The sequence below is a fragment of the Nannospalax galili genome, unplaced genomic scaffold (assembly GCF_000622305.1).
Source record: "Nannospalax galili isolate Female #2095 unplaced genomic scaffold, S.galili_v1.0 scaffold1488, whole genome shotgun sequence".
NCBI lineage: Eukaryota > Metazoa > Chordata > Mammalia > Rodentia > Spalacidae > Nannospalax > Nannospalax galili.
Window position 1 is genome coordinate 2848965 of NW_008358859.1, and position 23964 is coordinate 2872928.

The following is a 23964-nucleotide window of genomic DNA, read 5'->3' on the forward strand; positions in this document are numbered from 1 at the left end:
CGCTCCGGCCCGGCCCCGCCCCCGGCCCGACCCCCGCCAGGCAGCCCGAGCCGAGCCGAGCGCGGCCGCGGTTCCAGGGTCCTCCCTCCCTCTCACCCTCCCTCCCCGGGAGGAGCGCGCCAGGCCGCACTGGTGGCCCAGCTCGAAACTTCTCTTACGGCGCGGCCCGGCCCTTCCCAGGCCCACCGGCCGGCCGCACGCCCACCGCGCCTTCACTGCCAGCCCTGGACCCGGTCCCAACCCTGGTGGCCCGCTCCAGCCGCGGCCGCGGTTCCAGGGTCCTCCCTCCCTCTCACCCTCCCTCCCCGGGAGGAGCGCGCCAGGCCGCACTGGTGGCCCAGCTCGAAACTTCTCTTACGGCGCGGCCCGGCCCTTCCCAGGCCCACCGGCCGGCCGCACGCCCACCGCGCCTTCACTGCCAGCCCTGGACCCGGTCCCAACCCTGGTGGCCCGCTCCAGCCCGCGGTTGAGGGCGCTAGCAGCCAGGCCCAGGCATTAGCCTGCACTTCGCCAGTCCACAACTAAATCACCTCGGAAGCGTCCTAGCCTACAAATCACCTGCCCACCAGGAAAGTGGGCCCTCCCACTCCCAGTGTTTGAGACCCTCGGGGGAAGGCCTGGCCGACAAGCCCCATCAGCAGCCTCCAACTCCAGTCTTGGATGTTCTGCGCTTTCCAATTTCACCCTTTTCTAAGATAGGACTCATCACTGTCAATTTTCAATATAATTCATATAGTTCGGTGGGAAAATCTGTCAAGGCATCAGAAAGCAGCACTCTCGTCTGGGATGAGGCATGACCTCTGTTAGCAGACTTCTCTATCAAGTCCTACGATCAACAGGCACTCCAAGCCGTTAACGCAGCATCTCTGGGGGAGATGGGCAAGAAAGAGCTCTGCCCTGAGGGCTTCCAGTCAGCCCGGCCAGCAAATAGTATATAGGTGGCTCTTGGCCCAAAAGGAAAGCAGGAGGAACAAAGGGTGGTGGGAGGAGCTAGGAGGAAGCACCCTGCTCAGCTTGCTCAAGTCTTAGAGGAAGTCACCAGGAAGAGCCAGAGCCTGCCAGGTGGGCTCCAGCAAGACAAGTCAGCCAGGAAGGACACATGGAACATTCTGGGAACTAGGGGGGACAAGTTGTGCAGGAGTCATTGCCTGCAAAGAGAGACCAAGAGGCCGGTGAGAATCAGGCTTCAGGAGCCCTGAGGAGTCAAGGTTCAACCCCAGACCATCAGAGCAACCAAAGCAGAACCCAGAGGCTGTTCCAGGGGCAGCATGGCCTAAGCACAGTTAGGAGCAGACTAGGGTAAGAGGCCAGTCACATAGCCCAGCTGGGAGATGAAGACCTGAACCCATTCATTTTTTACAAACACACACACACACACGCACATGCACACGCATACACACACACACACACACACACACACAAACACACGTGAATGCTCATGCCCATAGAGGCCAGAAGAGGGCATCAGATCCCTGGAGCTGGAGTTCAAGTGGTTGTGATCTACTTGACATGGGTGCTGGGAAGAGAACTTGGGTCCTGCAAGAGCAGTATAGGTGCTCTTAACCACTGAGCCACCTTCTGGATCCATTCTTAAGAACTGATTGAACATTTAGCATTGGGAGGGGCTTAAACAAAAAAGTAACTAGAATCTGTACTAAACTGTGACTCATTTGTAGCAGGTAAGAGCATCAAGAATGAAGCCAGGTGTGGTGGCGCAGGCCTTTAGTCCCAGCACTCAGGAGGCAGAGGCAGGCGGATCTCTGTGAGTTGAAGGCCAGCCTGGTCTACATAGTGAGTTCTAGGCCATCTGGGGCTACAGGGAGACCCTGTCTCAAAAAGACCAAAAAAAGAAAAGAAACAGAGAAGAATGGAGCCACCACAGGGTGTTCTGAGGCACCACCTGGCCAAGCACAGAAGAGCAGCCAGGAGCAGCTCATCTGTGCACCCAGGAAGCCCAGAGGACAGATGGCCTGAAGTGACCTCTGGCAGTCCAGAACATCTTCACCAAGGCAGGGTGGCCAGATCCAAGGGAGAGGGACAGCTTTCCTGGAGGTGGAGAGGTGGAGAGCTTTGGAGGCTACTCCATGAAGGATAGAGGTGGAAAATGGGAGTCGGGCTCTAGGAGACAGTCTACATGGAGCAATCTAGTGTGGATCAGTGGAATACCAGACCATGGGGTACTGAATGTGGGTTCGGTGCCAAGCAATGCACAACAGGTTGGTCAGAAGAGGAGACACAAAAAGAAGGCTGATTCTATAACATCTGGTAATGCAGTGGAGGAGGGCAAACCTGAGTTCCGATTTTGTGCTTCCATTTATTATGATGAGCATCCTTCAAACAAGTAGTAGTTATTAAGTATCTACTACATAGTTCCCCAACCTAAGAAGGAAGTTCTATCATTACTCCCATTTTACAGACAAGGAAGCTGAGGCATAGATAGTTAAGATCAAGGTCACCCAGCTCCTCAGAGGTAAAGCCAGAATTCAAGTCCAGCCTCCAAATCCATGTCCTTCGCTATGCTACCACTACTCCCTGTAAAATTCAGTCTATGGTGATGGTGGTTTTGTTCTAAGACTGTTCTTTCCAGGTGATTCAACATTAATGCACCAATTCTTCAGTGTTCTTCATAAGAAAGGCTACTCCACATCCTCCTTCCTGCCCATCTAGTGCAGGTCCCAGAGCAGGCCTTCATCCCCTTTTCCTAGTACCTAGCCTGTCACCTCACCATCTGGCTGTTAAAAGTCTCTGCAAAGGCATTTTTCCCCCAAAGCCTACAAATTTCAACCAGGTATAGAGGCAACTGCACACTAGGGAGGCAGAGGCAGGAGGTTCATAAGTTCAAGGGCATCCTCAGCTACATAATGAGTTTGAGGCTAGCAGACAAGCAGAGACTCTGTCCCCCAAAGAATAACAAAACAAACAAAACACAAGCTTTCCTTAGGAGTCTTGAACTGTCTTGTCCCCAGCTCCTGTCTAAGAAAAGCACTTTCAACTCTGCAGGATAGTGTTCATATTCCTTAGCTCTGAATTTGAGGCCCTCCTTCAACCTGTCCCTGCCTACTTTTCCATTCAGACATCCAATCATGCCAGTCCACATGGTGGATACGTTCAAGATTCATTTCTAATCCAGACTCAAATCCCTCATGCTACAAGATGAAACTCCTGGACCAGTCCCTCCCACTCACTTGCATGAGACTTACACCCTGCACAGACACAGACAGACATCCCATCTTGTCCCACTTTCTCACCCTATGGCACTGGGCAGTTGCTATTCACCAAGTTTGGGGTTTTGTTTCTTTTTTTTTTGGTCTTTTTGAGACAGGATCTCCCTGTAGCCCCAGTTGGCCTGGAGTTGGCCTGGAGCTCACTATGCAGACCAGGCTGGGCTCGAACTCCGCCTGCCTCCCAAATGTTTTGAAGGCCTGCACCACCATGCCCAGCCACACCAAGTTTAAAAAAAAAAAAAAACAAAAAACAAGTGAAATCATCCATGAGGTAAGGGGGGCTGGGCTGGGGGGCCCAGGATGGAAACAGTGTGAAATGTGGAAGGGGCCATAGCCAGGCAGGGTAGGGCCTGCCTGGAATCCTAGCACTTGGGAGGACACAGGAGATAATTTCAAGGTTACCCTCATAGAGGGTAGTCTGAGGCCAGCCTGGCTATATAAGACTCCAATTAAAAATATAAACAAACTACCTAGAAAGAACTCAGTCTGAACTCTGAAAACAGAACTGACTTCCTGTCTTCACAGCACTCAGTTCTGGTTTTCCTCACACCATCTGGCCTAATTCTCTTCCCAACTTCTAAACATCAGTGTTCCCAGCGTTTCATTTAGGCTTTCTGTCCACCCAAACTTCTCCCATACAATCAATCTCCTGTTCCCTTAGTTCTAAATTTCTTCTATGACGTTCATTAGTATTTCTAAGGCTAATTCTATGGTCCAATACCATTGAGAACACTCACTAGACAGTCTCATAGTCTTCTCACACTAAATACCCAGAAATATGAATCTGACGTCTGAGGGTGAATACTTCAGATACCTACCAGACCTGTCCAGGTATATCTGACAACCAAGTTCAAAGCACCCTTGGCCCCACTTTAAAAAAAAAAAAAGAGGAAATAAAAGCTTCATGTGGCCTGTACTGTTACTTCTCTATGGAAAGCCACAGGCCTCAAAACCAGCAAAACATCTGCTTCTCCGGAGGCCTTTACCTTGTGGTTTACCAGAAATGCAGTGTAGCCTTTAAAACTGAAACACAGCCAACCCCTCCGAGCACTCAATGACTGGACTATGTCAACTTGTTAACCTGGCTTCTGAGACAGTAGTCTCCATGCCCTCCATGAATCCATCTCTCTTCAGATGAAGACTTTGATGTTTTCAAGAGTAATTTAATAAACACTACCAACTCATAAACAGACAGGTACAATAAGCCTTTAAATGCAAGTTCATGGACACGGTCTGTTTCCTAACAACCTTCTAGGGGTTAAGCTGGAATTCAGTATTTACAGTAATGAAACTTGAGGCCTTGTGTATTATTTCTGTGTCCATCAGTGCTTCTATCCCTGACAGGGCAGAGATATCGGCATGCCAGGCTGCCAATGGCGACAGAAGAATGTGCACACTTAAGTGTGGAGAGTAACTGGCTAGTCACACTGCCAGTGCTAAGCAAGCCTGCTTTATGCACCCAGGCTTGCCAGCCACCGACACTTGGGAACTTGGGAAGCTGGCACTTGCTTCTCCAATGCTCTTTATATCCAGAAACCCTTGGGAACATAAAACAAGTTCTTTCCTATTTCTGTATTTCCACAGACAGGTAAGACCGAAATAGAAATTCACAATTATGGAAGGCAAAGGGATTATTCATGACTTTATGTACCAACTCAGTTTTATGATTATGCTACAAGTTTTAGACAAACTATTATAGTATTCTATTTATTACTGAGCTGAAACATCTTGTGGGCATCAAAAGTCATCTAACCTAGTACAAAAAATTTAACTCCTGGATTTTAAAAATGTGAGGTGCATGGGGCTGGAGAGATGGCTCAGTGGTTAAGAACACTAGTTGTTCTTGCAGAAGACCTAGGTTTGAATCCCAGCACCCATATGGCAGCTAACAACTGTCTGTTAACTCCAATCCCAGGGGATCCGATAGCCTCTTCTGACCTCTGAGGGCACTGCACGACATGGGTACACTTACCTACATGCAGGCAATACACGCATACACATAAAATAAAAATATAAAAAGAAATGTGAGTGCATGGATCCAGACTATTAAACTTCAGCTTTATTTAGTAGAGAATCTGGAAAACATCACCCCCACCCCCCGACAAAGCACATGCGGTTCAAACTCACTGAATGTGGAATCATGGAAAATTTGGCATTATAAAAGGTTTCTGAACACACAACAGCCAGAATTTAATTAAAAACTCAAATCTAGAGTGCACCGACTGAGGTGTTTCCAGCAACACTCATCCACACTGCACTGTGTGACCTTCACTGCAGCCTTGGCTCTGAATACATGTGCACTTGCACTGTGCATGCTGTCACACTACACTATTCCTGATTCTCAGAATCAGGAATATCCTATGTTATGAAGTACAGTGGTTTTACTGTATATACAAAGTTTTCTGCCTTACAGAAACATGATTTAAGGAAAACAAAGACTTTAATGTTTTGAGGTTAAGAGCACCTGCTGCTCTTCTGGAACACCCAAGTCCACTTCCCAGCAGCCCCATGAGGTAGCTTACAACTGCCCCTTAACTCTAGCTCCATGGGATGGGATGCCCTCTTCTGGCTTCTATGGGTATGCTCACATATGTGACAGTCATTCACAGAGACAAAGGAAAGATAGGAATAAGAGCAATAAAACGAAATGTTTAAAAGAGTGGTAAGAAGGCTTGATAGGTAAGGGGTTTGCTGCCAAGCCTTACAACCTGAGTTCCAGGCCTGGGATCCACATGATGGAAGGAGAGAACTGACTACCTCAAGTTGTCTTCTATCTGTACATGGGTATGTGCAAAGTCCACACAAACTTTCATAACCAAATATATATGAAAAAATATAAAGATTGCTATTCTGAGTCTTGGAAGAAATTGGCAGAATTTGCAACAATTTCTGAAAAGACCCTAAAGATACGTCTGCCATTTTGTACTATATACTTTTGTGAAGCAGTGTTCTCAGGAGTGATGATTATAAAAATCAAAATATTGAATTACTGTGAAAAGCACCAAAGACACTTGACATTCTGAAGTAGTAAACACTCAGCCAAGATTCCTTTGTGTAAAAACAAACAAGCACATCTATTTCACTAGTATGCAAATATGCTTTCATTTTTAATAAACAGTCAAATTATATGTACACCAATAACTGTTTCAAATGAATTTAAGATTTAGCATCAGTAAATGTTTGATGTGTGTATCTGTTTTATATAACTATCTACCCAGAGTCATGTAAAAAATTCTCAGGCAGAAGAGGTTGGAAAGGGTTCCGGCCCTGACACAGGGCACCCTTCTGTTTTACAAAGAGAATCTGAACATGGATTTTAGTCATAGTCACTCCTGATAAGGGAGATACTTAAAAGAAATAGAAAGGACCTGTGTTGAAACACAGTAACATTATCTTTGGGTTAATGAGCTAGAGGTTCCTTGTGCTGTTGCTTGGGTCATCCCAGGCGGAGCCCAAACCCCATGCCCAATCGGCCACCTGCCAGCTGCTGTGCTGTCACATCCACCCTTGAGGGACAGCTAGGCCTGGACAAGAAGCTTCACCTTTGGTTCTCCTGATCAGTACACACATCAGTGCTTCTGTGTCAGGAAAGGATGAAGTCTGCCTGCTATAGCAATAAAGACGGCTGCACCTCACTGCCTTGGGATCTCCATGCAGTGCCTCACATGGTCACCATAGCCACCTTGTGATGCAGGACTTCTAAGAGCGCCACTTTACAGATGAGGAAACTATATGGACCCATATGGAACTAAGTCCTAGACTCAGCATATCAAAGGTGACATATGTAAACAGCAGGAGCCTCAAGACTAGGGTCTAGGAATTAAGACAAGGTATAGATCAGAGGTGCAAGGGGTGGCTGCTGCCTGTTTCCATTTCAAGATAAAGTGTTAAAAAAAAAAAACTAGGAGGCAGGTATGGTGGCACACGCCTTTAATCCCAGCACTCAGGAGGCAGAGGCAGGCAGATCTCTGTGAGTTCAAGGCCAGCCTGGTCTACATAGTTCCAGGACAGCTGGGGCTACAGGGAGACCCTGTCTCAAGACCGAAAAAAAAAAAAAAAATTTAGGGGCTGAAGTGATGGCTCAGTGGTTAAGAGCACCGGCTGCTCTTGCAGAAGATGGGGATTTGGTCCCAGGACCCACATCATGGCTAACAGCTGTTTGTACCTCCTGTTCCAGGGAGATCTGACGCCCTCTTCTGGCCCTGGTAGGCACTGCATGCATGTGGTGTATTTACATACATGCAAGCAAAACACTCATACATGTAAGAAATTGTGAAAATCTGTTAGGTGGGTAAGTAAAAGCTTTAGTCTCCTAATTTACTCTTTTCTCAATAACCTCCAACCCTGGTCATAAAATTCCTGCCCCCGTAACCAACAAAGTAATAACTGTGAACATCAAATTGGACAGCAGACACAGGAGTACTAGGGAAAGGTGTCTGCAGCAGGGAAGAGAACAGAAGAGGGGCTAGGCCACACACTGGCTACAAGACCCCTCTGCTTAACCACTGGCTGAAAGCTTTCAAATTAACTCCCTCTGGTGGATTTAACTAGTGAATCACAGTCAGACTCTCACTATGAGGCCTCAAAACGATGTCTACTGGTCCTCTTACATAACTGTTTAGAAAACACTGCAGGCATTAAAATGAGCCCCACTGCGAAAATGGCTCTTTCTGCTCTACCCTGCTTGCTGCACAGAATTTTATGTTAATAACATACTGACTCTCAGGGGACCAACAAGCAGGCAAGTAAGCAATCTACACCCTCCCACCAGAAAAAAATAAAAATGCGAGCCCATCAGTCCAGCGATAAGAAAACTATCCATCGTTCTCTGAATGTAGAAACGCTGAGGGGTTTAGGGTAAGGAGAGAGTCCTGCTGCCTTTCTAAACAAGTGCACTGTATGGTATCTCTCTATTCCACGGTGGCACTGACTGAAAACCCGCAGGGTGAGAACCTACTCTAGTATACACACAGTCCTGTGATTGTCAGCACCTATCACCCATTATCTAAAACACGCTGTCTTTGAAGGTTATGGCTATACTGCTGAGGCATATCATTTGCTTTTGGATTTAAGGATTTACACACTAAAAAAATGGTGACCTGTGTGTGTAAAACACTATTTTGGCAATAAATAGCATCACAATCAACTTGCATATAAAGAGACCACAGCTCTGGACCTCTGTCTCTGCTTCAAATGCACTCTGCTAAAATATTACTCTTTTATTAGTAATTACCAAAACTCCCTCTAAATTTGACATGTTCCCCTAAGACTTGAACTCACACTTTATACAGGGAAATATGGCCCACAGTTTGATGCCCTGAGCCACAATCTCATGTCAGGATATGACAATCTCAGTGGACACCAGGGTCCTAGACCACATCCTCCTCCAAACATCCCCTCCCAAAGTCCAGAGAACAGACCAGAATGTCTCAGTGTGTCTCGGGTTCCCTGGGCACACACAGGCCCCAGTGGAGAGGAAGATGAGGGTGAAGGTAGGCACAAACACTCTCCTAAACATAAGTCCCTGTGCCCCTCCACAGCTAAGAACCTGAAACTTAGATAAGTTAACTACTCTGGCCCAACCCACAGCTGGTCACCATCAGGGCCAGATTACAGTCCTGATACTTCCTTCCTGCTTGGATCTAAAGACCCACCCACTGCCTTCCCACCCCCTTATTCTCAAGAGCTGCCCTTCAATTGCTGAATTTGTACCTGAGACCACTATCAGGCAGGGACCTAAATCCACCTCATGGCCTTAAAGGCCTGTGCCTGCCACCCTGATCACTTTCTGGACTACAGGTGGCCTGGGAGCTGCTTACTGATCCTGCTCTCATGACTGCCCAGGCAGAGTTTGGCATAAACTTAGATCCATATGCATGGTAAGTCACACCTGCAATTTCTCTTAGCCTGTGTACCGTCCTCAGCTTCTCTCCTCAGTCAGCTAGTGTGACAGCTCTTAGCTCCGAGTCCCTTCCAGTGTTCTCTTACAAGAAGAGCAGCAAGGTCCTGGCTGCCTCAAACTCCTGGTCTGGTAGGTACTGGCCTCCACAACTGTGTTCCTACCACCCATTAAACCTTGTAGTGAAACAAGATCTGCAGTGCCCCAATCCAGTGCCACTCTCTAGGTTTTTGTCACTGCCTCATCTTTCTTCTGTTCACACAAATACATTAATACAATTAATATTTACTGAGCATTTACTGCAATGAACATCCTATGTTAAGAGTGGATTATACGGTGCTGGAGAGATAGCTCAGTGGTTAAGAGCACTGGCTGTTCTTGCATAGGACCTGGGTTCGAATCCCATCACCCACATGGCAGCTAACAACTGTCCTTAATTACATTTCCAGGGGATCTGATGCCCTCCTCTGACCTCTGTGGGCATTGCACGATGCAGGTGCACTTACATACATGCAGGTAATACACTCACACACACAAATGAAAATAATAAATAAAACTTAAAAAAAAAGAGTGAAGTACAAGGCACTTTGGCAGAGGCGATCAGTTTAAATAACCCTACACCATGGCATCCATTTTGCTCTCTCCCTTCCTTCTTTGGACAACAATCATGTTATTCGAATCAATAAATACTGTTGTCACTCAAAGTCTACACACTGACCTGTAGATTCCTTTCAAGAAAGAGCTGAGTTTCCATGTTTTTTATAAATCCCAGCATGAGCAAGGCGCGCGCACACACACACACACACACACACACACACACACACACACACACACAAATAATAAAATTTAAGAAAGAAGAAGGCATGCTTCAATGCACTGGTCACTCAAGTGAGAAGGTTAGGTAAATGGCAGATCAACAGGTGCAGAAATTCAGCCAGTAAATACATCTTGCCAATTATGGCTACACAGCTACACTCAAATTAAAAATAACCCATCACTAATAGCAGAAACCAAACAGTCATTCTCTCCCTGTGCTATCATCCAAGAGTCTCCATATAAATGCCCCAGTAAAGTGGTTCATAACAGGTCATTCAAAGTTCAGCATTTATTAACAAAGTCACAAACAAAGATCTCAGCACAGAGTAAAGAGGAATAAAATAAGAAAGAAATGTGGCTTGTATGTTAGTTTCAAAGGAAAAAAGAAATCTTCATTGAGAAAGCCTTTTGCAAAAACTGTAAATAAAAAAATTTAAGGATCTCTGAATGAAGGTCTGGGTTCATTCTCTGCCAGGGGTAGTAGCACATACCTGTAACTAAACTGGGGCAGTGGAGGCAGGAGGATCAACCATTGGAGGTCATCCTCTGCTACACATAAAATTTGAGGTCAGCCTGGGCTACATGAGGTCATGTCTCAAAAAATATGTTTATATGATACAATTATATATTTATGTAAATAGTCATATAAATACATTTGTGTGGTATATAAATATAGAATAGTTATTTATCAGTGTGATGATATATATTAGATTACATTTAGTTATACTTTACATATACATATGTATCTATCAGTACCTGTCAAACAGAAATAGACACTTAAAGCACTGAAAAATTTTCTTTGCAAAGGTAAAATAAGTGTTAAAAATTATGGGCAATTATGCCAGGCCTGGTGGTACATGCCTTTAATCCCAGCACTCTGGAGACAGAGGCAGGCAGATCTCTGAGGTTGAGGACAGCTGGTCTACATAGTGAATTCCAGATCAGCTGGGGCTACAGAGAGACCCTGTTCTCAAAAGAAAAAAAAGGGGGGGGGGCAATAATATCCCATATTCCTGAAATAAAATCATACAGACCTGTTATTTCAGAATAACTTAACCAAATCTGTAAGTTGTCATGATTATTGGGCTTTCCAAATCAGGGAAACTGAGCCCCGCCCCCCAAAAGTACCACAGCTCCTAATAAGGAAGAGGTATGTGGACTTTATTTTCTCTTCATGACCACATGATACGGGCCTAGGCTCCTCATTGTTCAGCTTAAAAAAAAAAAAAATCATCTCCAGGGGCTAGAAAGATGGCTCAGCAGTTAAGAGTGCTGGCTGCTCTAGCAGAGGATCTGGGTTCTATTTCCAGTACTCACATGGTGGCTAACACCTGTCCCTAACACCAGTTCCAGGGGAATCCAATACCCTCTTCTGACCTCCATGGGCACTGAACAACATAGGTACACTTACATACATACAGGCCATACATTCATACATGTAAAATAAAAAATAAAAATAATATGTAAAAACAATCATCTCCCAAAGGGAAGGAATATCAACTGTCCTTTTAGGAAATGCAGCTGAGTGGGGCTGAGGAAGCACTTCCATCAAAAGCCAGGCCTCACCAGGCATGGTGGCACACACCTTTAATGCCAGCACTCGGGAGGCAGAGGCAGGCAGATCCTTGTGAGTTCAAGGCCAGCCTGGTCTACATAGTGAGTTCAGGTCAGCTGGGACTACAGGGAGACCCTGTCTGAAAAAGACAGAAGAAAAAAAAAAAAAATGGCCAGGCCTCAGTCAAGATCCCGTCTACCTAGTGGTCACTGTTTCCAATCCAGCACAGGCACCCTGTTTGGCCTCATTCTGTTCCTATGAATAAGGCTATCATGGTCAAGCAAGTCCCTAAGGGGAGGCTCCTAGATAGGGGGTGGTATGCGCCAGCGCCACAAGGCTGCTCTGATGGCTTTTGTTTAGAACAGTGCTCTTACGGTACATCACTCTTACTGGTAATATTGGTATGAAGGGAGAATGAACACAGCTGTATGTAAATTACACACAAACAGATTAGATCTGTGTATTTATAGAGAATACAAACATATTAATAGTACATTTACATACGTAGTAAGATGCACTGGGCTTCAAGCAGAGCGGAGTTTGTGGTCCAAATTTCTTAAGTTTTTAACAAAAAGGGGTGGAGAGATGGCTCAGTGGTTAAGATCACTGGTTGTTCTTGCAGAGGACCCGAGTTCAGTTCCCAGCACCCAGATGGTGGCTAACGACCATCCATAATTTCAGTTCCAAGGGATCTGAAGCCCTCTTCTGACTTCCTTGGTTGCACAACACAGGTGCACTTACCTACATGCAGGCAAGACATTCATATACATAAAATACAAATAATAAATAAAATAAAATTTTACAAAAAGAAATGCTGGGGTCAAACTAAACCAGTTTGAGATTCTTCCACAGCCAGCTCCTACTCCATGGAGAATGCTCCTAGAAACAGACTACTTTTCACCTGAGCTTGTAGTACCGGAGAAATTACTTGAGACTACAAAGGAGATATTGCAGCAAGAACTACTGAGTTTCATCTTTGCAGAAAAAACAAATCCATTTAGAATAATTCTTACCATTAAAAGGCTATTGTAATTAAGTCAGGTATGGTGGTGCACACTTGGAATCCTAGCACGTAGGTGCTAGGCAGAAGGACAATGAGTTCAAGGCTAGTCTGGGCTACATAGTGAGACACTGTCTCATAAAAAGAAAGAGTTGTAATTATATGCTGGGGTGACAGGAGAAGGCGGTATAGGCAGAAGTGGAAGTGGGAAGAATGGGAAAGTACAGAATCAGCAAGTAGCAACTCTGTCTTCTCTAACATGGAGATATGTGCACTCACGGAGAACCACTAAGACACCTGTTAACAAGGTCCACAGTAAGGTAGAGTATTCAGATCATTAAGCATATTTTTTATTTTATTTTTCTGTGTATGATTGCATTGCCTACATGTGTGTAAGCACACTCGTGTCGTGCAATGCCCATGGAGATCAGGTGAGGATACTGGATCCCCTGGGACTGGAGTTATGGATGGTTGTTAGTGGCCATGTAAGTGCTGGGAACTGAACCTGAGTCCTCTGCAAGAGCAGCCGGTGCTCCTAACCTCTGAGCCATCTCTCCAGCCTTACGTTAAGCATGTTTTTTTGTTTTTGTTTTTTCGGTCTTTCTGAGACAGGGTCTCCCTGTAGCCCTAGCTGGCCTGGAACTCACTATGTAGACCAGGCTGGCCTTCCTCTGCCTCCCAAGTGCTAGGATTAAAGTAGGATTAAAGGTATGCACCACCACACCTGACCATGTTAAGCATGTTTTAACAGACAATTTTGTGAAAAGCAATTTAGTTTCATAGCAGATTGAGTAGAAGGCGTAGAACCTTCCATGCACCCAGACCTTTACAGAACCATTCATACACGTAGGCCTTTGCAGAGCGTTCCGTGCACCTGGGCCTTTGGATTTCTCAGCTACTTTTCAAAACTAAGAAGGGCAATCAGCATTGTTATGTTTCTAAGAAATCAGGAATGCAGACAGTTTTTACAAAGGCTGAACTCTGATTCCAGGCCCAATTCTATCAAGGCCTTACAGTGACCTTCAGCAAGCCACTGACATTCCTGGCCTGGCATGAGTTTCTTACCAAGTATGGCAGCTTGAGTGTCTCACTTACCCCAGAAATGTTGAGCTCCAGTAATACAAAGATATCTCTCTCTCCTCTCTCTCTCTCTCTGACACACGAACATACCGTTAACAAACTCATACAAAAAGGCCCTAATTTTATTCTTAAAATTTCATGTAATAAACGCTCCAATTGATTTTCTTTCTCTTTTATTTTTTTCTTGATGTAGCTTCTAAAACTCCTGGCTTAGAAAGAGAAGAAAAGAAAAAGGATCCATTTCTAAGGCTTGGGTTTACCGTGCTTACAGTTCCACCAATAAATCATCTCCCAATCTGGGCTTGGAAAAGCACTGGCCACGGTTTGATTGCTCCAGCCCCAGGTTGCCAGGCAACCAACACAAGGGGGAAGTCTGAGAACTGCTGACAGATAGCCAAGTGGCTGAAACAACAGACTTCTCTCTGTCAAAAATGTGTTTCAGAGTACCGCTTGCCCACCTCTGCTCTCTGCTAAACACGACGTGACTGTAAAATCAAAATCAAAAGGTCACTGCAATAAAAACACACTTCCTGCTCAATTACCAATTGTTAAAATGCTGTGGGGAAGCCCAGATCACACAGTGTATGGCAACAGAAACGTGATACTGTAAATGAGATAAAGTCGGCAGCATGTGGGAAACCTGATCTAAATGCAGCTTTGTAGGGGAGCTGGTGCATAGAGGCAATCAGCTGCCTAGGAAGGAAATAATGATGTTAAGATGTTAAAGCAACAAACCAAACAACTAAGTAGCAGCAGGTCAAGACTACTTGCTAAAACCAAAACATGCTCAGCTGTTAGCCAGCCACTAGGAGCCACTGAAGGTTTGCTTTCTCCAGGGGACTGCTGGGGTAGCAAGAGTCCAGAAGATCAAGGACCCTGGGAGCCGTGCCTCTTGGGAGTTCCAATAGGTTCCCTAATGTCTGACTGTGAACTGTACTATCAGAGATATTAGTATTCTTAGGATAAAACCTGATAAGACCAGTCTGAGATATGAGAATCTAGGGTAAACATTTTAAATACCTAGGGCACATGCCCTAAGCCTGGTACACCATTTCAACAGCTACAACCAGCATCAGCTCTATGTGAGGTCCTTTCCTGAAGCCACTTTAGTGAACTTGCCATCTTGGATGCTCTAGAAACTATCTGTGGTATTTGGAAGAGGGGCAGTTCTTAATATGTTTTTGCCATAGACCCTTTGGCATTCTGGCCAAACCTAACACTTCTAAAAACACTTTGTGGCTGCCTAAAATAAAACACAAGGGACTGCAAACGAAGTCAGTGATAATGATACTCAACCACAAATTTTCAAAAGTGTGCTGGAGTGATGAATGTGTTTTATTAACATTAAGTGGCATGATCTGGAGAGGGCTTTCTATGGGAAGGGAGGTTATTTTGCTTTTTCTCTATAGTGTGTGTTCATAGCATGGACTTCTAAGGACAAGGGAAGGAAGTTTTTCATCTGAGCACCAATGCAAGGTCAGCCAGGTTCCCTGCTAGTGGCTCCCAAGCCAGCCCTCCCCATAACCACCAACCTACCCCCTACCAGGTCCCCAGGATTCTCCTGGTACCTAGAATCGGAGGGTCAAAGAGAATTCATTCCCAAATCCTCAACTGTCCTAGAATTCTTCGGTTGAAGGCGGCACCATTTTCCCAAAAGTGCACGCACACGCATACACACACACACACACACACACACGTGGGCAATTCAAAACACTGATGCTGCTGCTGGTTGACCACACACACACACACACACACACACACACATACACACGCAATTCAAAACACTGATGCTGCTGCTGGTTGACCCCATTGAACTCTGTGGGAAAACCTCTCAAATCAGACACTTTCTAATTTTTTGTTTTCAACAAAATTGAAAGTCTTAGTGGGATGCTGTCTGGTAGGTAACTGAAAAAACTATCTGATGACATATTTTGGGCATTATTGGGAAAAAATTCAAGTAACTGAGGGACATAAACAAAACTCTGTTTATCCATGTAAGCAAGGTCTCCAGGCACTTAGACATCCAAACAAATGGCAAATGAGAATGGGCAGACCACCACTCATTCATCTAAGATTCATCTAAGAACCCATATGGCTTTAAAAATCCATCTTATTTCCAGTAAGCTGCAGAAAGTTAAATTACCCCAACATTTACAATAATTTATGTTGCTCTGATCAACTGTGAGCTAATAATAAGTATATAGCAATACAATCTGAAAGAGTCTTACAGCTTTATTATCAAAAGAAATAGTTCGGACACAAATTTCAATGAGTGTTTAATTTTTTTTGCTTCATGGAGGTATGGAAGGGCAATTTGACACTAGACTCTGTACAAAATCAGTCACTCTGGGATACAGGCCCTGGACAAACAGCATTAAAATATGAGGTAGAGGAGGAAAAGGACAGAAGGTACATCATTTGAATGCTAAAAAAAAAGGTTCTGTTATGTATTTTTAAATTTGTTTTGTTTATTTTATGTATGTGAGTGTTTTGCCTCCATGTATGTGAGTGTGCCAAGTGCATGCAATGTCCCAGGAGGCCAAAGGAAAGCATTGGATCTCCTACAACCAGAGTTACTGACGGTTATTAGTCATCATGTGGGTCCTAGGAACTAAACCCCCTCTACAAGGGCAGCCAGTGCTCTTAATTGCTGGGCCATCTCTGCAGCCCTCTGTCTTGTATTTTTAAGATAGATGACAGTGGATATAAATCACCACAGAATTTAAAATGCAATGGATACTGCTACAAGAGTGACAGATCATTTTATCTTAAATGACAATTATATATTCAAAGTGACAGCCTCAAGATAAAAAACAAAACAAAACAAGTCGGGCGTGGTAGCACATGCCTTTCATCCCAGCACTTGGGAGGCAGAGGCAGGCGGCTCTCTGTGAGTTCGAGGCCAGCCTGGTCTACGGAGCGAGTTCCAGGACAGCTGGGGCTACAGCGAGACCCTGTCTCAAAAAGACCAAAAAAAAAAAAAAACAAAACAAAAAAAAAAACCCCCACAAAACAAACAAACCCATATGCCAGGGCAGCTGGGGATGTAGCTAGTGGGTCAAGTACTTGCCTAGCATGCAAGAAAGCCCTGGGTACTGAAACTGGGTGTGGCAGCAAAATGCCTGTCATCCTAGCACTGGCAGCGGGAGGGTCAGGGGTTCAATTCCAACCTGGGAAGGGAGTATGTAGTTTTGGACAACATTCTTCTGTAAGTTTCACAGGGGATTTTTCCCTTTGAGATAGGGTCTCTAGCTATGTAGCAAAGGCTGGTCTCAATCTCAGCATCCTCAGCATCAGCCCACTTTGGTCTCCTTTGTACTTAGATCATAGGAGCATGCTACCACACCAGAAGGAGGCAAAACTTCTTATTCTTTAAATTTGTAACAAGTGCAGGAAGAAAAGAGAAATTCTCTGGACTATCAAGGCCTGCCATCTCATCAGGCTCTGGTTTTTACATTAGAGAACCAATGCAGGCTACTGATCAGCCCACATTCTGGAGCTAAGACAGGTTCCAGCACTATGTCTTCCCTGGGCCACCTACTTTTCTGTGATTGAGGGGTGCAGCCCACATTATGCCCTCACTGTCACTTAACTATCAGCTCCTTTTGTTGAGTAGGTCATGCCTGGTGCCATCCGGCAGAAGCCTCTGCACTGAAAGTCATTTAATAAATGTCTCTTCATTGATGTTTCCTGTTCTTAGTCCCTAGACTTTTCAGAACTGGAAGAGGTCAAACTGTTTAGCCCCTTTCTAATAATACTCTCCTTCCAGAGGGAGAACCACTACTTGTCCAAGGCATGAATTCCACCAGAAATCAGTTACTGCCACTTCTGTTTTGTGTACTGTTAGTAAAAATACTCTTAAAAAAAACCAAAACTACATGCTGAGGCTGGGGAGATGCTCAGTGGTTAGGAGCACCGGCTGAACTTGCAGAGAACCCAGCCTTGATTCCCAGCACCCACATGGAGGCTAACAACCATCTGTAACTCTAGTTCCAGGGGATCCGGCAGCCTGTTCTGACCTCTGCAAGCACTGTACAACACAGGAGCACTCACATACATGCAGTCAATACACTCAAACACATAAAATTAAAAAAAAAAAAAAAAAAAAAAAAACCTAGAAAGGGTAGTTTTCTACAGACAAAGGATTGCATAAGACAAACAGAAGAAGCAGAAGGGTAAGAAGGAAAAAGGGGTGTGGAGACAGTTTCTTACTTTTGAACAAATCACAAACCAAGGAACAACGACATTAAGCCAGCAAGGCTTGGAGTCAGAGGGACTCTTACCCCAGTAGCTCATTTCTTTAGCTTGGTTAATTTAGGGACAGCTCTGAGCCCTGAGGCCAACATGCACAGCCTTCTCCAGAGCTGCTGAGAAAGCAGGCTGGCCAAGATTGGTGGGGCTGGCAAAACACAGTCTAGCTTGGCTAGTAACACAACATTTTTTTTCTTGTGGCTTAATAAAGGATGAAAGAAATGTTCTTTACTAAGAGGAAATGAATCATTCACACATTAAGCTCCTTCGTGTCTTTTTTTGTTTGTTTTAGGCCTTTCAGAGTCTGTTTGATAAAAACATATTACACTGAGGAACCATCAAAGAAAATGAAACCGGGGTCAGAGCCCCATTTTGAGTTTTGCCACAACTTTTTTCAGCTCAATCCCTTTTTCCTATCCACAGACACCATAAAACTACCAGTAAAAGTTTTTCCCCAATCCAAGAAGTCACTGAAAAAAATAAAAAGGACACCTCTGAATCCCTCTGGCATTTAAGAATATTCCATTGAGTCCCTCATGCAGAAAAACACACATCTATGTATGAAAAAGACAGATGTCTTATTTCCAGAGCAAAGTTCCCATCTCTCTGTGCAGCCAAATTCAGTCTGTCCTAAACTCTTAAAAGTTTCTGAGTTCTAGGCCAGCCTGGTCTACAAGCAAGTTCCAGGCTAGCTGGAGCTACAGGGAGACCCTGTCTGAAAGACTAAAAAAAGAAGTTTCTGAGTCCTACAGCCAATGTTGATCTGACAATGAGTAGTTAGCAAGCAACTGAGATAGGTCTCCAAAGATTATCAAATGGAACAGCATCAGAGGGTGGGGAGATAGCCCTGGGGGTAAAGTGCCTGCTGCACAATGAGGTCTTAAATTTGGATCCTTAGCAACCACATAAAAGCCAGACTCTGTGGTGCATTTGTAACCCCAGCAATGAGGGGACAGAGACAAACAGATCCTTGGAGCACAGTGGCCAGGCAGCCTAGCTCAATGGATGAGCTCTAGGTTCAGTGACAGAGTTTGTCTCAAAAACTATGGTGGAGAGCAACAGAGGAAGACACCCAGTGTCAACCCTCCAGCTGCCATGCATGCACACCTACACATGCATGTATTACACACATGCACCACCTATCACCTAGCTGACTTGAACTACTGATGGCATGGTCTAGAGACAGAAAAGTCATAGGCTAAGCAGCTGCTTCTATACTGAAGGTGGTTGCTCTCTGGTTGTGCAAACTTTACTCAGTCTCTGCAGGAAAACTTGTTCATGTTCTTTACAGTATCTACCAAAATGTATCTTATTTATTTATGTTGTTTTATTTGTCTTTGTCCCCCACCAGAATGCAACCTTCACAAGAAACGCTGGCCAGCTAGTTCTATGCCCAGTGTTTAGACAGTACCGAGTACACACCTCTGCTGAGTGACTAAGGAAATAAACAGCAGGATTATGCCCTAGAGCCTTAGGTCTATACACCTATCCATACATAAAACCCTTCTCCATCTTTAACCTCCACATGTCAAGGGTTCAGTTAATCTCAGCCAAGAAGGCCTATAGGAAAGGTCACCCTTCCAGAAGTGCACCATCTCAAAGCAGCACAGAGGGCTAGTTGTGCCCCTATCCAGAGGAACTAAATTGACCACCAAACGCATACATTTAATTCCTACTTTTACCTTCCCCAAACAATTCAGACTACTACTTTTCACCCTGCATCAGCACCCATAGCAACCCCAAATGGCTTCTTATATCATCACATCTTTGGGCCACACTGTCCTTTTCAAATGTCTCAGTGCTCCCTGTTCCTACCTCTGCCTTATCACACTGAGATCCATGCAGCACCCCCTCAGAGGCCCTAATCATGGGGCAGGAGTTTAGTTAGTTCTGTGCCTCATGACCTCAGCAACCCATCCACTGGACTTGCTCATTGTGCCATCCACCACCTGCCAGGCTGCTAAGATGCCTTTCTTTGATGATTCTGCACCTGTCTCTGTATACATTACTCTCAGGAATGTGAAAACTTGCCCATCTCCCGTCTTAGGTTCTGTCTGTGTCCTGTTCCTGGTATTCTTTATTTTAGGTAAACCAGCATGCTGGGAAGTATACCAAACACTGTTTACTATTGCACAGCCATTAATTCCACAAAATCCCTTCCTGATTGTGACCTCTGGCCCCTCAACTCCTCTACCACCCCTGTCTTGGCTTCCAAGTTGCCTATATAGCCTGGGATTCAAGATAGTTATGATCCTGTGACAGTGTAACAGGGACACTAGGAGGAGAGGATCACATGAGGATGACACACAATCTACAGAAAAAGAGGCCTTAAAGAATGAAAAATTCTCCAGGAAACCCCATGCTGCAGGTGAGATCAACCTGAAGTCTTGGCAGGGGAAGGCCAATGCCCTCAGGAAGAGATTCCTCAATATCCTGATGACTTAGCTCACAGCTAAATCTATATACATGATTTGTTTTATCTTTTGTATGAATTCTAACACATGAAAGGCAGAGAAAAACTAAGAATTTTTGTTTCTCCAGTCCTGACTAAGACTGTAAATAAAATAAATGCACCTCCTTTTACCACTTTCTGTTACCCAGTTTCTCAACAGAAGCTACAGAAGGCACCAACTCCAGGCTCTGGAACACTCATCCCTGTTCTCTACTCTGGTCTTTCCACTTAGTTCACGTCAAGGACAACCCCAGCGCTGGCATTCCACACCTTGAAAAGAAGCACTGGGTGTGGGTGTGCTGGTTCAGGCCTCTAATCTCAGCATTCCAGAGGTGGAGGCAGAAGGAGCAGAAGTTCAAGGCTGTCCTTTGCTACTCTGGTCAGGCTGGGTTACACAAGACCCTGCCTTAAAAAAATTGTTATGAGCCAGGCATGGTGGTACACACATTTAATCCCAACACTCCAGAGGCAGAGGGAGATGGAATTCTGTGAGTTCAAGGCCAGCCTGATCTACATAGGGAGTTCCAGGCCAGCTGGGGCTACAGGGAGACCCTGTTTCAAAAAGATTTTTAGAAATTATTCTTCATTTCCTAGTTGAATATACTGTTTAATAAGTTTAACAACACAGAACCAAGTCTTTCTCCTGCCTTCTGCTATCCCCATCCTCGGCACAGGCTAAGGGGCCATCTTCTGCCCCTCTTTAGAAGCATCCCCTTACTCAGAGGATCTCTTTATCAAGCTGCAGGGCTACTCTGACCAACTCCTCAGAGGAGGAGATTCCTGCTCTGCCCATACTTGGCTCTGTGCCCCAGGCCTATTAAACTCAGGCCCAGTTCCGTCACTTAACTTCTGTGAACCAGTAGGCCTCCATCTCTAACAGCTACAGTCATGTACATCTTCTGTAATCATTTCAAATTTACCACAAATGCTCCTACTCTGCCCTCAGGCGAGAACCAGCCTCCTCCCTTGCACCAAAATACACCTGAGTACTAACTAGTTCCACACCATACAGGGCCTCACTCTATAGCCCTTGCTGGTGTGGAATTCACTATGTAGACCAGGCTGCCTCTGCTTCTATAGAGCTGGGATTAAAGGCACATGCCATCAGGTTCTGTCATCTCTCCCCTTCTTGTAGCTTTCCCAAGAAGCCATGTCTAAAACAGTGTGGAGAGCAAACTCCACCAGTTATGTGCTCTGTGGCCAGCTGTGACTAGCGTCTCCATCTGTAAATGGTATGCCAAGTGCTCAGAACAATACTGTCACTAAAAGTCTCAATTACTCCAAAAAGCCTCGCAGGTTTTGTCCCTCCTCTTGCTTCCTCTATCTCAGTTCTTCTCTGCCTGGGTTGTATATTAGTGAGCCAAATCCTGACCCCATATCAGATGAATTAACTCTGTACCTCTGGAGTAAAGTTCAAGTGGAAAGTTCCTAACCTGATTCCAGACTGTAAGCCAGGTTCAGGTGCAGGTGTGAACTGACATCTCTCTAACACCTTTCTCAAGCACCATGATCCTTACCCAATCCTGTGGGTCCCAAGTTCATAGCAGTGCTTTCCAGGGCCACACCAGATTCTGATCTGACCAGTCTGGAGTGTGGTCTGCATCAGGACCACTTAAAAATCCCACCAGTGATTCTACTGTGTGATCAAGTTTGAGACATACACATTCCATCCTCTACCCACTCAGAGTCATCTCATGCTTCTGCCAGACAGATCTTAAGGACGAGCCCAGTCCTACTTCCACACTCTAAACCACATCGTTTCCATTTCCTACTGAATTCGACACAAGCTTCTCAGTGAAGACTGGAAGCCACAATCAGCTACCTTATCTCTCCCAGACCTACACGATGCACTCAACTAGGCGGTCCTCTGCCTGGCCCTCACCCACTCTGCCACCCAGCTTCTCAGCCCCTGGGGACTCTGCACGCTGTCAGGAACAGAAGAGGAACACAGAAAAATTCCAATTGTGTGGCTGTGGCTCATTTACATCCACTGCCCAAAAATGCCAAAGATACCACAGCAGGATGGAGTAGCCTACCACACTGAAAAGCGATTACAAGGATAGCAGCGACTCTGGCCAAAACCTCAGCAGTTTGTTTAAAATTAGCGCTATGGTCCCTCCTTTTTGTATAAGACAATCAATATTGTTTTTAAATCTTATTTTCTAAAAACCAAGTGGATTAAAAAATAAAAGCCAAGTGAATAGGACTAACAATGAGGGGAAAAGATCTAAGACCAGGAAGAATTGTGACAGTGAACCATGGACGAATGATGTTTTGAAAGCACTGGGCAAAGCCTTTTGAAAGTGTGGGAATGCAGTGGAACTCACTGCAAGGTAAAAAACAGCTGGTGCGCACACACATACACACACCCTTAATGTTTTAAGGTTACCCAGAAACAGACAAAAATATACCTCATAGTTGAGAATGCCTTCAACTAGCACTCAGGAGGCAGAGGCAGGAAGATCTCTGTGAAATGGAGGCCAACCTGGTCCATGTAGCAAGTTCCGGGCCAGCTGAGGCTACAGGGAGACCCTGTCAAAAAACAAAAAAGGTCTCATTTTGAGCTCCAAGTACCCACCATTCCATTTGTGAAGATACTCAAGTACAGAAGAGCGGCCCCTTTCCACAGATATAGCCTGCCCAGTCATGCTCCAGTGCCCACCAGCAGAGCAGTCTCAGGCCTGTGGCTAATGCTTAGGGATTTCTTAAGACATGGAAGCAACAGGATTATAGAACCCCACAGTGTGGCCAAAAGACAAAATAAATCCAAGTGAATCCTCAGAATGTTGGACAAGAATTTAAAAGGGGAGGGGGAGGATATAAGCTGATGATGAAATCAAGAGTTCTACAAGGCAGACAGTGTACCAAGGTCAGGCTGCTCTGGGGCTATACGTCTGGAAATAACTACAGAGCTGAGGAAGAAGTTGGGTTGTCTCAAAGGCTGATCTGAAAACAATCTTACATCATGAGGCTGAAAGACTAGGAACTTTCATTTCCCCGGACTGTACTGCATGGGAGGGTTCCAAAAGTTCAGAGTCCATCTCAGTCCTCACACTGCTCCAGGAACATGTGCAGCTTTACCCAAGGAAACACAGAGGGACAGTTACTACAGATGGGGAGCTTGGTGCTTCCCACAGGCAAAGCCCTTTCAGTTTTTAGACTGCAGAATGAGGTTGGGGTCTAGGTTTCCAAAGCCTATGTTTAAAACTACCTTGTTAAATTCATTTTTAAAAAAAAATATTTTATTTATTTATTTATTTATTTATTTTTGTCTTTTTTGAGACAGGTCTCCTTGTAGTTCCAGCTGTCCTGAAACTCACTTTGTAGACCAGGCTGGCTTTGAACTCGTAGAAATCTGCCTGCTTCTACCTCCCGTGTATAATTTTATAAAATAAATATAAAATGTGCCAGGTGTGGTGGCGCACACCTTTAATCCCAGCACTTGGGAGGCAGAGGCAGGCAGATCTCTGTGAGTTCAAGGCCAGCCTGGTCTACATAGTGAGTTCCAGCACAGCTGGGGCTCCAGGGAGACCCTGTCTCAAAAGGACCAAAAAAAAAAATTTATATATATAAAAGGTAGTCAATGAAAAGGTGAACTCATTCTGAAATAACAAAATGCTCAAAGGGAAATAACAATATCAGTTATTAAGACATAGCACACAACAGAAAATTATTTATTGGTTTGGT

At 45.0% G+C, this 23964-nt stretch overlaps 1 protein-coding gene across 8 annotated transcripts in view; it reads right to left on the reverse strand.

Moving 5' to 3' along the window:
• Rere (arginine-glutamic acid dipeptide repeats) overlaps nt 1–23964 on the reverse strand; it is a gene marked incomplete at its 5' end in the record, with an annotated part of 132223 nt that overhangs the window by 62588 nt on the left and 45671 nt on the right.